The sequence below is a fragment of the Dendrobates tinctorius genome, unplaced genomic scaffold (assembly GCF_039654945.1).
Source record: "Dendrobates tinctorius isolate UK_male_01 unplaced genomic scaffold, ASM3965494v1 ptg000003l, whole genome shotgun sequence".
Taxonomy (NCBI): domain Eukaryota; kingdom Metazoa; phylum Chordata; class Amphibia; order Anura; family Dendrobatidae; genus Dendrobates; species Dendrobates tinctorius.
Window position 1 is genome coordinate 67,667,778 of NW_027361671.1, and position 11,478 is coordinate 67,679,255.

An 11,478-nucleotide genomic window follows, 5' to 3' on the forward strand; every position below is an offset into this window, starting at 1 on the left:
TGTCTAAAATAATTTATCACTGTCAGACAACACTTTTAAAAATAGATACCTTTTCCCGCAATCAACTGTTACAGTGTACCTGCCCTATTGTCAGATTTGATAAGTTTCTTTCTTCTGAAATATTGACCAAGTTACGTTCAGAATCTATACTGATTGTCACCAGGGACCAGAGAATCCCCAGGAATCGGTCCTCAGTCACCAGTATGTAGGTACCAGGTATGGATCAGAACCAGCTCGGTACTGAAGAAGGAAATGGAGGAAGACTCAAAAGTTAAAGACCTGGGTCAAACCCGAGAGATGACAATAACAAGATCATATGTCATTCTGGAGTATTCACAAATGTAAACAATAGGCAGAGTCCAGAAATATCTACTGATGCTCAAACAAAGGTAATGTGGGCTTTGCTTATTTAAATAAGACACAACCGGATGCTCAGGCTGATGACATCATTCCAGCCCACCCATTGACAGTAGGCAGATAAGAAGCACTGAAGTGTGTGGGGAATGTATTTATTTCTTGCCAGTTTCCCTTCAAAAAGACGTAACAGTAACAGTTTATGACTTACTTTCAGTTGTCCACAGAACAGAAGTTTAGTATGTAGTAATTGTGTTCCAGGTAGTCCCTTGTATCCAAGGATTTGGTGGTTTCAAGGGTCTCAGTTTCTTGCACTTTGGTGCTCATGAAGTCCATATAGCATGGATCTAGCTGACCTAAATTGCAAAATTGATGGTGGTCTGACAGTATCAACTGTCAAAAAGAATTCTACGTTAACATTAGTGTTTATCTTATATTCTTCTCACAAATCATTTTTGACTGTTTTGAAGCCATCAACTGTTTCTGTTGTGACCTGCTCCAGAGGGAGTCCATTCTCCAGATTCATAAATCTTATTATAAAGAATGCTTGTCAGCTCTGGCAAATTAACCTTTTTTTTTTCTACAGTCAGAGGAAGTGCCATCTTGTCTTTTTGGGGGAATTACTATAGGACAGTATTTTACTATATATTTAGATACATATAATTTGCTAAGTATATTAACCTCTTAAAGATCAGGGGATTTTTCGTTTTCACACTTTCTTTTTTTCCTTCCCTTTCTCCAACAGCTATATGTCTGAACACAACACGGACCGAATACTCAGACAAACAGGTGTATCTAACTCTAAGTCAAAATTAAAAAAGGCCTTGGGCGATATCAGTGAGGTACACCAGGCAACTTGAGAAACTTGATGTGGAACATAGAAAAGGACGGAGATCATAGGTGAAGGAAGCGGAGCCAGTCCTGGAGCGTAGAAAAGTGTGTAGCACATAAATTGGTGTCATCTGCAAAACTAAAAATTATTCTGTTAGTACTCCAGTCTGCATCATTAATAATATGTGTGTAAATAGGTTTGGCCTGTGACTTTTCTGGTTGTCATAAAAATGTCTGGTCTTATTTCTACTTTGCTTGTAGCTTGTCTATATCATACTGGGAACTGATGTTTTAACCTGTAAGTATGACCTTTTTTGAGTGATATGAAAAATTCTTTATTCCAATTTTCTTTTGACTTGATCTTGTTCACACCAAAGATTTGCAAGTACGTCCTGAATGTGACTGAGTTGTAGTACCAAGCACAACCTTCCACATGGATACGCGGCTCAACAGTAAAAGGTCTCATTCAGAAGTCATTGATTTTTCTTATGTAGAAATCGCAGGAATGTGGGATGTTGTCACGGACAGGAGGCAGATCAAGCGTTAACAGGGTTTTTTTAACAACAGGGATACTCCACGCAGGGAATATGAGGAAAAAGGGGTACGTTAGGATGGAGGACGGGACAGGTAGTTTGGAAGGGGAAGAACAGGAACGAGCGAGAGTTTGATAGCGGGATGATGGTCAAACTTCTCAGTCTGTAGTCTTCTTGATTGCAGCGTCTCGGTACTCCAACGGTGGCACCGACAACAGGGGCATGTGTCGTCTCAGCAATGTCTGTAGAATACGGGGTTCCAGTCCACGGTCAGGGTGAAGGATCCTTGCAGGCTGCAGGAGATTCCCACGCTCACATACACCACAAGCTGAACTCAGTCCAGTACGTGGGACCGCCGGAACAAGACCTCGCTCCACGGTGTATGAGGGTTTCTGGCTAAAGGGCTCTGGCCTAATCACCCGTTTCTCACTGCGCCGTGCGCACGTTAGTCTCTGAAAGAGAATGCGAGTCACTCCAGACACAGAGGTAAGCGGTAAGCTGGCAGTACGTCGTCCACCCACAATAGACCGGCACACCGGAGGTCTGTCAAGTCGGCCTGTGCCCAATGGATGCTCTACTTTTACAGCTGACACTGCACCCGACTGTCCGCTTAACTCTCCAGACTGGACTCTCACCCTTTTCCCGCGCACAGCGCTTTTTAGCCCGGCTCCGCCTACAGCAGCCACATGGAAAGGACGGTCCTTGTCTCTAAGTCTTCCACCCTGCAACATTGGTGACAGTCCCGGTAGTTCCGGAACCGATGCGAGAGAGACATGCCCAATATTGTCTTCTCTCTTACACTTACATTCAAAAACGGTTAACGTTTCACCAGTACTTTTGATCAGATTTTCACCACAGTTTGGCAAAATTAACAAGTTTTGCCATCAGAGTTTCCATCAGTTTTTTCTTGCATGGAAAAAAAATTAAAGTGGAGTTTCCTGATGCTTTTCCTATCAAACAGTGCTGTTCAGTTTGTTCACAAACCCATAGACTTACATTAAGTTTAATCCATGATTCGGATCAAAATAGGACATGTCTTTGTGATTCTCTGCAGACCACTCAGTCCGTAAAAATACGTGGACATATGAACAGGCCCATCGACTATAGTAGACACAAGTTCTATCCGTGAAAAAGACAGATAGAACTTGTACGTGAAAGACTGATATCTGAATGGGCACAAAGGAATACAGCTCAGTTGGTGAGATGATGTATCTTTACTGTGCCAATACCAAAGGTTTGTGAGGTTGGACCATCGCTTATTAAACATTACTGTCACGATCCATTTCTTGGATCTGTGTCAGGTCTGGATTTCCTCACATTTAAACCTTTTTCTCTTTTTACCCATCGGGTGTTTAATATGAGTTTTTGCCCCCGGAGGCCGCTGGGGTTTACTACAACTGTAGTTGGTGTACTGATTTATATTCCCCCCGGTGGCTGCCGGGGTTACTGCAGGGAAACTGCATGTAATTAATTATTTATGCAGGTGGTAACTTCTCCCCCTCCTTCCTATAAAAGGAGTTCAGGTGCTGGAAATCACTTGTTGGTTATACACTTGCTCTTGGGAGACCAACCAAGCTGGAGTTCAGGAGCTGAGTTCTGTGGTGCTTCAGTTGTTTGCTGTTGTCAAGTGGCTATCTCTGCTGTCCAGGAGCATTGCAGCAGAGCAAGCTAAGTTTTATTTTATTTTACCGTGTCTGTTGTATCTTTCCATTGGGTTTTTTGTGTAGTACACTTTTCCCTGTCTCGCCTCCTGGGGAGGGGGTTGGGGGTTTAGCTCAGGGCTAAACAGGAGACAGGGACAGGTTGGGGACTTGGGCCTCACTACCTTTAAGTGTACCCCAAGTTAAGGAAAGACAGGGCAACTCCTTAGCCTGACGGGCAGTTCAGGGGCCCCGGTTCCACGTCTTCTGTTTTCCCCTTATTGCCCCGTGACATTATAACCAACCATCACATTCAGCCTGCTGAGCCATGGCCCAAATGCGGACCTTCGCCCAAATGCTACAGTCTCTCACCGATGAGCTTAAGCTGTTGCAAGGTGAGATGGTGTAACAACTGCAGCAGTTGGTGGGGACCTGTGCCTCAGCTCAGGTACAGGCCCAAGCAGAACCTAAGATCTCTCTCCCGGACAAGTTTTCTGGTGGGAGAGACAAGTTTATTGTGTTTCAGGAGGCCTGTAAATTATATTTTAGGCTTCACCTCCACTCATCAGGGAGTGAAGAACAGCACGTGGGAATTATTGTCTCCCTGCTTAGTGGTGATCCCCAGGCTTGGGCTTTCTCCCTGCCGACCGGTTCGCCATCTTTACGGTAAGTAGACGGGTTTTTTACTGCTCTGGCGCTGGTGTATGGTGATCCTGATGGCGTCTCCCTGGCGGAATCCCGACTTCGTAAGATCAAGCAGGGAGGCCGGCTTGTTGAGGAGTACTGCTCAGAGTTCAGGAGGTGGGCCACTGACACGCAGTGAAATGACCCTGCACTGAAGAGTCATTTTGTGCAGGGTCTGTCTCCGAAGTTGCAGGATACTCTGGTGCAGTACGCCGCCCCCAGATCGCTGGAGGCCGCCATGTCCCTTGCCATCCGGGTGGATAGACGCCTCAGGGAGAGACATGCACCATATGTGCCCCCTATAGTCCTTGCTAGGGAGGAGGACACACCTGAACAATCGGAGGGACACATGCAGCTTGGAGTAGTGGTTTCCAAAAAGGGGTTGCCTGCGGTTCGCCGAGGTGTGGGGGCATGTTTTTACTGTGGGCAGACTGGCCATTTTATAGGAGTCTGCCCAGTGCGCGTCAAATCTTCCGTACCACCGAAGAAGCAGCCCCTCCCCCCCGGTCGTGTGGAGGGAGACAACCAGGGAGTGTATATTTCCTCCATTTCTTCCCCTCAGTGTACCCTATCGGCAGAGCTTACGGTGGGTGGGGAAACTGAGCGCCTTCCGCTACTTGTGGACAGTGGAGCTGGAGTCAACCTGGTGGATGCCCACTTTGTCGAGACCCATGGCCTCAGGTGTAGGACGCTAGCCAAACCCTTAAACGTCCAGGCCATTGACTCTGTCCCACTAAGCCAGGGGAGCCTTACCCAAGTCATGGACAATATACATCTTCGTATAGGGACTCATCATGAGGAGTCCCTGTCATGCTACGTCTTGGGCGGAATATCATCTCCCATCGTTCTAGGCCTCCCTTGGTTAAAGAAACACATCCCGGTGATAGATTGGCGGTCTGGGGAAGTTGTCAGCAGGGGGCAGTCATGTGAGGGCTGTTGCCCGGGGGCAACTGTCTCCACCGTCTTGCTACAACTGTTCCCTTCCTCGGTAGGGGCAGCAGAGGTGCTGCCCGGGAGTAGGGACCAGTCTCAACCCTCACCAGTAGCTAACCCTGGTAGTCGGAGTCCTCGTAGGAGGAGGGGTCAGCGGAAGGTGGTGGTTTCCGCTGAAAATCGTGGGGGTGTGAGTGTGGTGACACAGGGGGACGCCTCTGTTGTCAGTCCTTCAAAGAGTTCACCATTTTGTGGCAGACGCATGAGTGGTATTAAACGTTCAGGTCCGGACCTGTGTTTGAACGAGTTTATATGGGTGTCTACCAATCACATCCGGTGGCAGTGTGCTGCAGGATTCTGGAACTCTCGAGTTATCGGTCCTTATCAGGTGTCCGCCATTCTCGGCCCAGCGACCTACCAGCTGGAGTTACCCTCTATCATGCCCGTACACAATTCGTTCCCCAGGTCAGCGCTCTGGAGATGTGTGCCGCCTCCGGAACTTGTATATAACCACATTTGCCATAAACCTGTGAGTCAGGTGTTTATCTAGGTAAACTCAACCGTGTCCATGCGTCCTCATCATAGGGTTTTTTTTGGGTGAGGCGCTTGGTAGAGGGTCCCAGAGGCCCCTCCTTATGGGAGGGGTACTGTCACGATCCATTTCTTGGATCTGTGTCAGCTCTGGATTTCCTCACATTTAAACCTTTTTCTCTTTTCGCCCATCGGGTGTTTAATATGAGTTTTTGCCCCCCGGAGGCCGCTGGGGTTTACTACAACTGTAGTTGGTCTGCTGATTTAAATTCCCCCCGGTGGCTGCCGGGGTTACTGCAGGGAAACTGCATGTGATTGATTATTTATGCAGGTGGTAACTTCTTCCCCTCCTTCCTATAAAAGGAGTTCAGGTGCTGGAAATCACTGTTGGTTATGCACTTGCTCTTGGGAGACCAACCAAGCTCGAGTTCAGGAGCTGAGTTCTGTGGTGCTTCAGTTGTTTGCTGTTGTCAAGTGGCTATCTCTGCTGTCCAGGAGCATTGCAGCAGAGCACGCTAAGTTTTATTTTATTTTACCCTGTCTGTTGTATCTTTCCTTTGGGTTTTTTGTGTAGTCCACTTTTCCCTGTCTCACCTACTGGGGAGGAGGTTGGGGGTTTAGCTCAGGGCTAAACAGGAGACAGGGACAGGTCGGGGACTTGGGCCTCACTACCTTTAATTGTACCCCCAAGTTAAGGAAAGACAGGGCAACCCCTTAGCCTGATGGGCAGTTAAGGGGCCCCGGTTCCACGTCTGCTGTTTTCCCCTTATTGCCCCGTGACAATTACTATCAGAAATAGACCAGTAATGTTTAAGTCCCAGAAAAAAACTTTCCAACTTCAAGCACTAAATCACAATAAGCTCTACTTTGAGAAGGATATTGGGGGAATTTATTAGGACATGCATTATTTTTATGCCTCTCTTAATAAAAACACCTCTTCAGTAACATGTACCTAATTTATTAAAGAGGCACACACACACACACCTCTTATTAAATTAGACATCTCTTGATATGAGAACGTTCAAAAAACAACAAAGCCCATAAAACATTTGGGAGTGTGTCGGGCCTAGTCATTAACTGGGAGAAGTCCAATATTATGGCAGTTGATATGATGGCGGGGAGGACGAGCTCATGTTGGGGGAGAGGGAGCGAAATTAGCAGTGGTTCAGAGATTTAAATACTTGGGTGTTCAGGTGTCACTTCCGCTTTCTAGTTATATTGATCTCAATCTGGTTCCGCTGTTGGGGAAATTCAGAAACAAAATAGGGACATGGAGCAGATTGCATATCTCAGTGGTGGGGAGAATCAATTTGATTAAGATGATTTTAATGCCTCAGCTGCTATATATGCTACATAATGCCCCTATCTGGATTCCCAAAAGGTGGTTCCGTACCATTAGTTCCATTTTCAGAGATCTGGTTTGGGGGAAAAAACAGCCAAGGCTTCGACTGGAAATTCTGCAGAGATGTAAGGATGAAGGGGGCTTGGCACTTCTGAACCCTTGAATTTACTATTTAGCTGTGCAGGGTCAACATATAGGGGTCTGAAGAGAAATTGATAATATGGGTTCAACACCAAGGGTCTTGGCCCATGTTTTAGATAGCAGTCCACTGATCCAGGGCCTGGAAACAGGATGCTTTAGGAAATTTGGATTGGTCTACCCCACTTGTTTACTGATTCATAAGATGTGGGAGGAAATTAAGAAGATTAGGGGGGTGGAATATCTAACTGACTTCTCTCCAATATGGCAAAATTATAACCTACCAGAGTTTGTTAAAATGGGGGACTTTAAAATTTGGAAGGGTTTGGGAATATGTTACATTGGCCAGGTACAGGATGGGCAGGAGTTGTTACCTTTTGAAAAACTACAGGAGGATTATGGACTGCCGGAGATCTGTAGGTTTCAGTATAGGCAATTTCACCACACTTACAGGACTCAGAGTAAAACAGTTAATGTGAAGGTTCAGGCGGATATTCTGGTAAACTATGTTTGTACAAAAGGGGGAACGAGAGGTGTTGTTTCAGGTATACATAGGTACCTACTGTTTGCCTTCCTACAAAGATATCCAATTAAAGCAAAAGAGAAATGGGAGAAAGAGGTAGGCGGACATAGAGGAAGATAAATGGGAAACAATAATGGAATATATACCTAAGTTATCACTGAGCGAACCAGCCAGACTTTCTCAGTTATATGTGCTCCATAGAGTGTATAGGACTCCAGACAGGCTGTACAAGGCCGGCTTGAGACAAACCTCCGAATGCCAGACGTGTCGGACCGAAGGGGCTGGGATTGTTCATATGCTATGGCAATGTCCAAGACTAAATACGTTTTGGGTTGAAGTGACAGCCACAATTGGAAGGGTATATAACTGTAGAATTGAAATGGACCCTCTGATATGTATTCTGGGGTATGTAGAGGAGACTGGGGTATTGAATTGCCATAAACTAGCAATAGCTAGATTATTGTATATTGCGAGAAAACTGATCACCAGATGTTGGATAAGTGAAGAACCATCAACAATGCTGGAGTTCTATAGACAGTCTGACTATATTATGGGTATAGAAAAGAGTATATACGTGAAAAGGAAAAGGGCTGGTACCTTTGAAACAATATGGAATTCCTGGGCGGAGAGGTACTGACCTCAGAAGATCTATGCTGCATTACTGTGTACTTTTATTTAAGTTAGTTGTATATGTGCTTTACAGAGGGAAGGGGGGTGGGGGAAAGGAATGGGAAATATATTGGAAAATTTATAACTTGTCTACTGTTGACAGATTGAATATGCTTGTTGTTTTGTACTTTGTTATGCAATAAAAATTTATCTGATTTAAAAAAAAAAAATAAAAACAACAAAACTTTGCCTGGTCTAGATTTACTTTAGAATTTATGCCACTTTTTGGTATAAATTATAGTACATTTCTCTGCCACATACTATTTCATAGAGATTTTTTTATTAAATAGCCAGAGGTGTAAAAATTAATAAAATAATTGCTTAAATTTGCAACGTTTTTACATCAGAAAACTGGTGAAGGGGAATAAAGGTACAGTATGTGCATACAGCTTCTTTTTCAAGCATCTGACATCTGCTCGAAAAAGCGGCCTACCAAATAAACATTATGTGCAGCAATGTCAAAACGACATTGCTGTGCACATATTCCGTCTACTGTTATGTCTTTAAAACAGCTTCTGGGCTTACGGAAATCCTGAAGTGGTTAAATAAAATATTCTCACTTGTCAGGCAGCTTCTGCTAGGAATTAGCTTGCATCATATACTTGAAAGTATAGAGTAGCAGATGTAATGACAGCAAAGCTGCCTCATTAAAATGATCACTGGTATTTTCCTGAAGCAAATTTGCCTGGGAAAATTTGGTGGGTGCGCTGATATCTAATAGTCACTGTGTGCACAAACCCTAATACATTCCACCCATAGTCTCTTCTTTTTTCAATATATTTGCTTACCTACTTTTTGAGTCTGTAGACTGCCAGTGGTTTCCAGATTTCACTGTCAAAAATATGATGAGTCATGAGCAGAAGACATCATTTTTACCGTACCTAGGATTTAAAAATAAGAACAAAATGTTAGTTTGGATTAGGAAATAAATATAGTTTCTACAGACATGGAAACCAATTATTGCCTTAGTACATCACACCCAGGTTGGGTAACAGTCACTGCACGGTACGTGTATTTTTTAAAATTTTCCTTTACAATTTCCTGGATATAGTCAGCGCTTCCTGCTGGGTCTTGTCATCAAAACGCAGCACAACACTGGGGTGTTTAAAGCATTTTCCACTAAATACAATTAAGCACATCCATAAACCCACAGAATAGGTGATAAACAGACGAGCATCAGCCATAAGGTGAGGTGAGCTTACAGTTTGCCAAGGATAAGCTCCAGTAGCAGGACTGCCATCAGTCGGCGTGGTAGATTTTCAATTCTAGCTCAGTTTGCACCCAAACATTTCATAAATGCCATGCACTTATTTTTTTGTGATCAAGACACTTTTACTGTCTTGCTAGAAAGCATTGCCTTGAGGAAAAGGTGCATGACTTGATGTACTCTGAATTGCGACAAAATGTTGGGCAAAGTAAGGGTGCTTTCATATTGCATTCTGTGTCTCCATCGGGGCATATGTTCAAAATCCCTTGTGTAAGTGTCGGCCAGGACCATAGTCATGGCCAGAGACACTAAAGCATCAGTGTCCGGGCCTTCCCTCACAGAAAGATACAATTCACTGTACGGCGTACGTGCGTCTCCAGGTTCAGGTCCCCCTGGGTACTTCCCAAGCAGCGATGGCCCCTCTCCGAGGTGACTCCCAGTAATTGAGATACAGTCCATGTTAATTTGAACGGTTTCTTTACTTCACACAATATATGCACAGTTGGCGCATCATAGATTACACATTCGTGTTTATTTGCTTCCTCAGCTTTCCCTACTTTGCTGCTGCTTCTATACGGCACGTGCCCGGGCCATCTTAGACTGCTTCCCAGCTTCTTCCTGGCCTAACCTTCCCATGATGACAATTCCTTCTGCCTGCTTTGCCACAGACTTGAAATCATCTGCCACCTGGTTTGGTTGCCTCTGGAAAAGCATCTGACCCGTCTATACCACTCCCTGTGAAGCTACAGCATCCTTCTGTTCCTCACTCCGTCCGACTCCCGCCCAGGCTACGAGTCGCCACATCTCTACTGCTTTGGCCCACTATACTGATGTCCAATAGAATCATAGAAACGTAGAGTTGGAAGGGACCTTCTGGCCCATCTGGTCCAACCACCTGCTCAAAGCAGGATTCGCTAAATCATCCCAGACAGATATCTGTCCAGCCTCTGTTTGAAGACTTCTATTGAAGAGAACTCACCACCTCTCGTGGCAGCCTATTCCACTCATTGATCACTCTAACTGTCAAAAAGTTTTTTCTAATATATAATCTGTGTCTCCTCCCATTCAGTTTCATCCCATTGCTTTTAGTCTTTCCTTGTGCAAATGAGAATAAAGATGATCCTTCCGCAATGTGACAGCCCTTGAGATATTTGTAGACAGCTATTAAGTCTCCTCTCAGTCTTCTCTTTTGCAAGCTAAACATTCCCAAATCCTGCAACCTTTCCTCATAAGACAGGGTTTGCAGATCGGTCACCATTCTGGTCGCTCTTTTCTGAACTTGCTCTAGCTTGTTGATGTCTTTTTTAAAATGTGGCGCCCAAAACTGGACACAGTATTCCAGATGAGGTCTGACCAAAGAGGAGTAGAGGGCAATAATGACTTCACATGATCTAGACTGTATGCTTCTGTTAATACATCCTAGAATTGCATTTGCCTTTTTTGCTGCTGCATCACACTGTTGACTCACATTCAGTCTGTGATTTATTAGTATACCCAAGTCTTTTTCACCTGTGCTGTTGCTTTGCCCTATTCCTCCCATTCTGTATATGGTATTTCACTTTAACTGCCCAGATGTAGTACTTTGCATTTTTCCCTGTTAAAAACCATTCTGTTAGTTGCTGCCCACTGCTCCAGTTTATTTATATCTTTTTGAATCTTCTCTCTCCTCTCTAGTATTTGCTATCCCTCCTAGCTTTGTGTCATCAGCAAATTTAATCAGTTTACACTCAATTCCTTCATCTAAATCATTGATAAAGATGTTGAACAATACAGGGCCCAGGACAGAGCCCTGTGGTACCCCACTTGAGACATTCTTCCAACTGGATGTGCAGTCATTTACGACCACTCTTTGGGTCCGATCACTAAGCCAGTTATGAATCCACCTAACAGTTGCCTTGTCCATTCCATACTTAGTCATTTTATCAATAAGGATTGTGTGAGATACTTTGTCAAATGCTTTGCTGAAGTCAAGATATACTATATCTACAGCATTTCCCTGCTCCACCAAATCAGTGATTCTGTCATAGAAGGAAATTAAGTTAGTCTGACATGACTTATTAGTTAGAAACCCATGCTGACTCTGTTTAATCACT

The 11,478-nt window shown here is 44.5% G+C and overlaps 1 long non-coding RNA gene across 1 annotated transcript in view; it reads left to right on the forward strand.

Moving 5' to 3' along the window:
* Positions 1-1,718, forward strand: part of LOC141059309 (uncharacterized) — a 125,692-nt gene extending 123,974 nt beyond the window's left edge. The window contains exon 4 of the long non-coding RNA XR_012222415.1: positions 1,100-1,718. This is a non-coding gene — a long non-coding RNA (uncharacterized lncRNA). The remainder of the gene's footprint in view (positions 1-1,099) is intronic.
* The last annotated feature ends 9,760 nt before the right edge of the window (positions 1,719-11,478 follow it).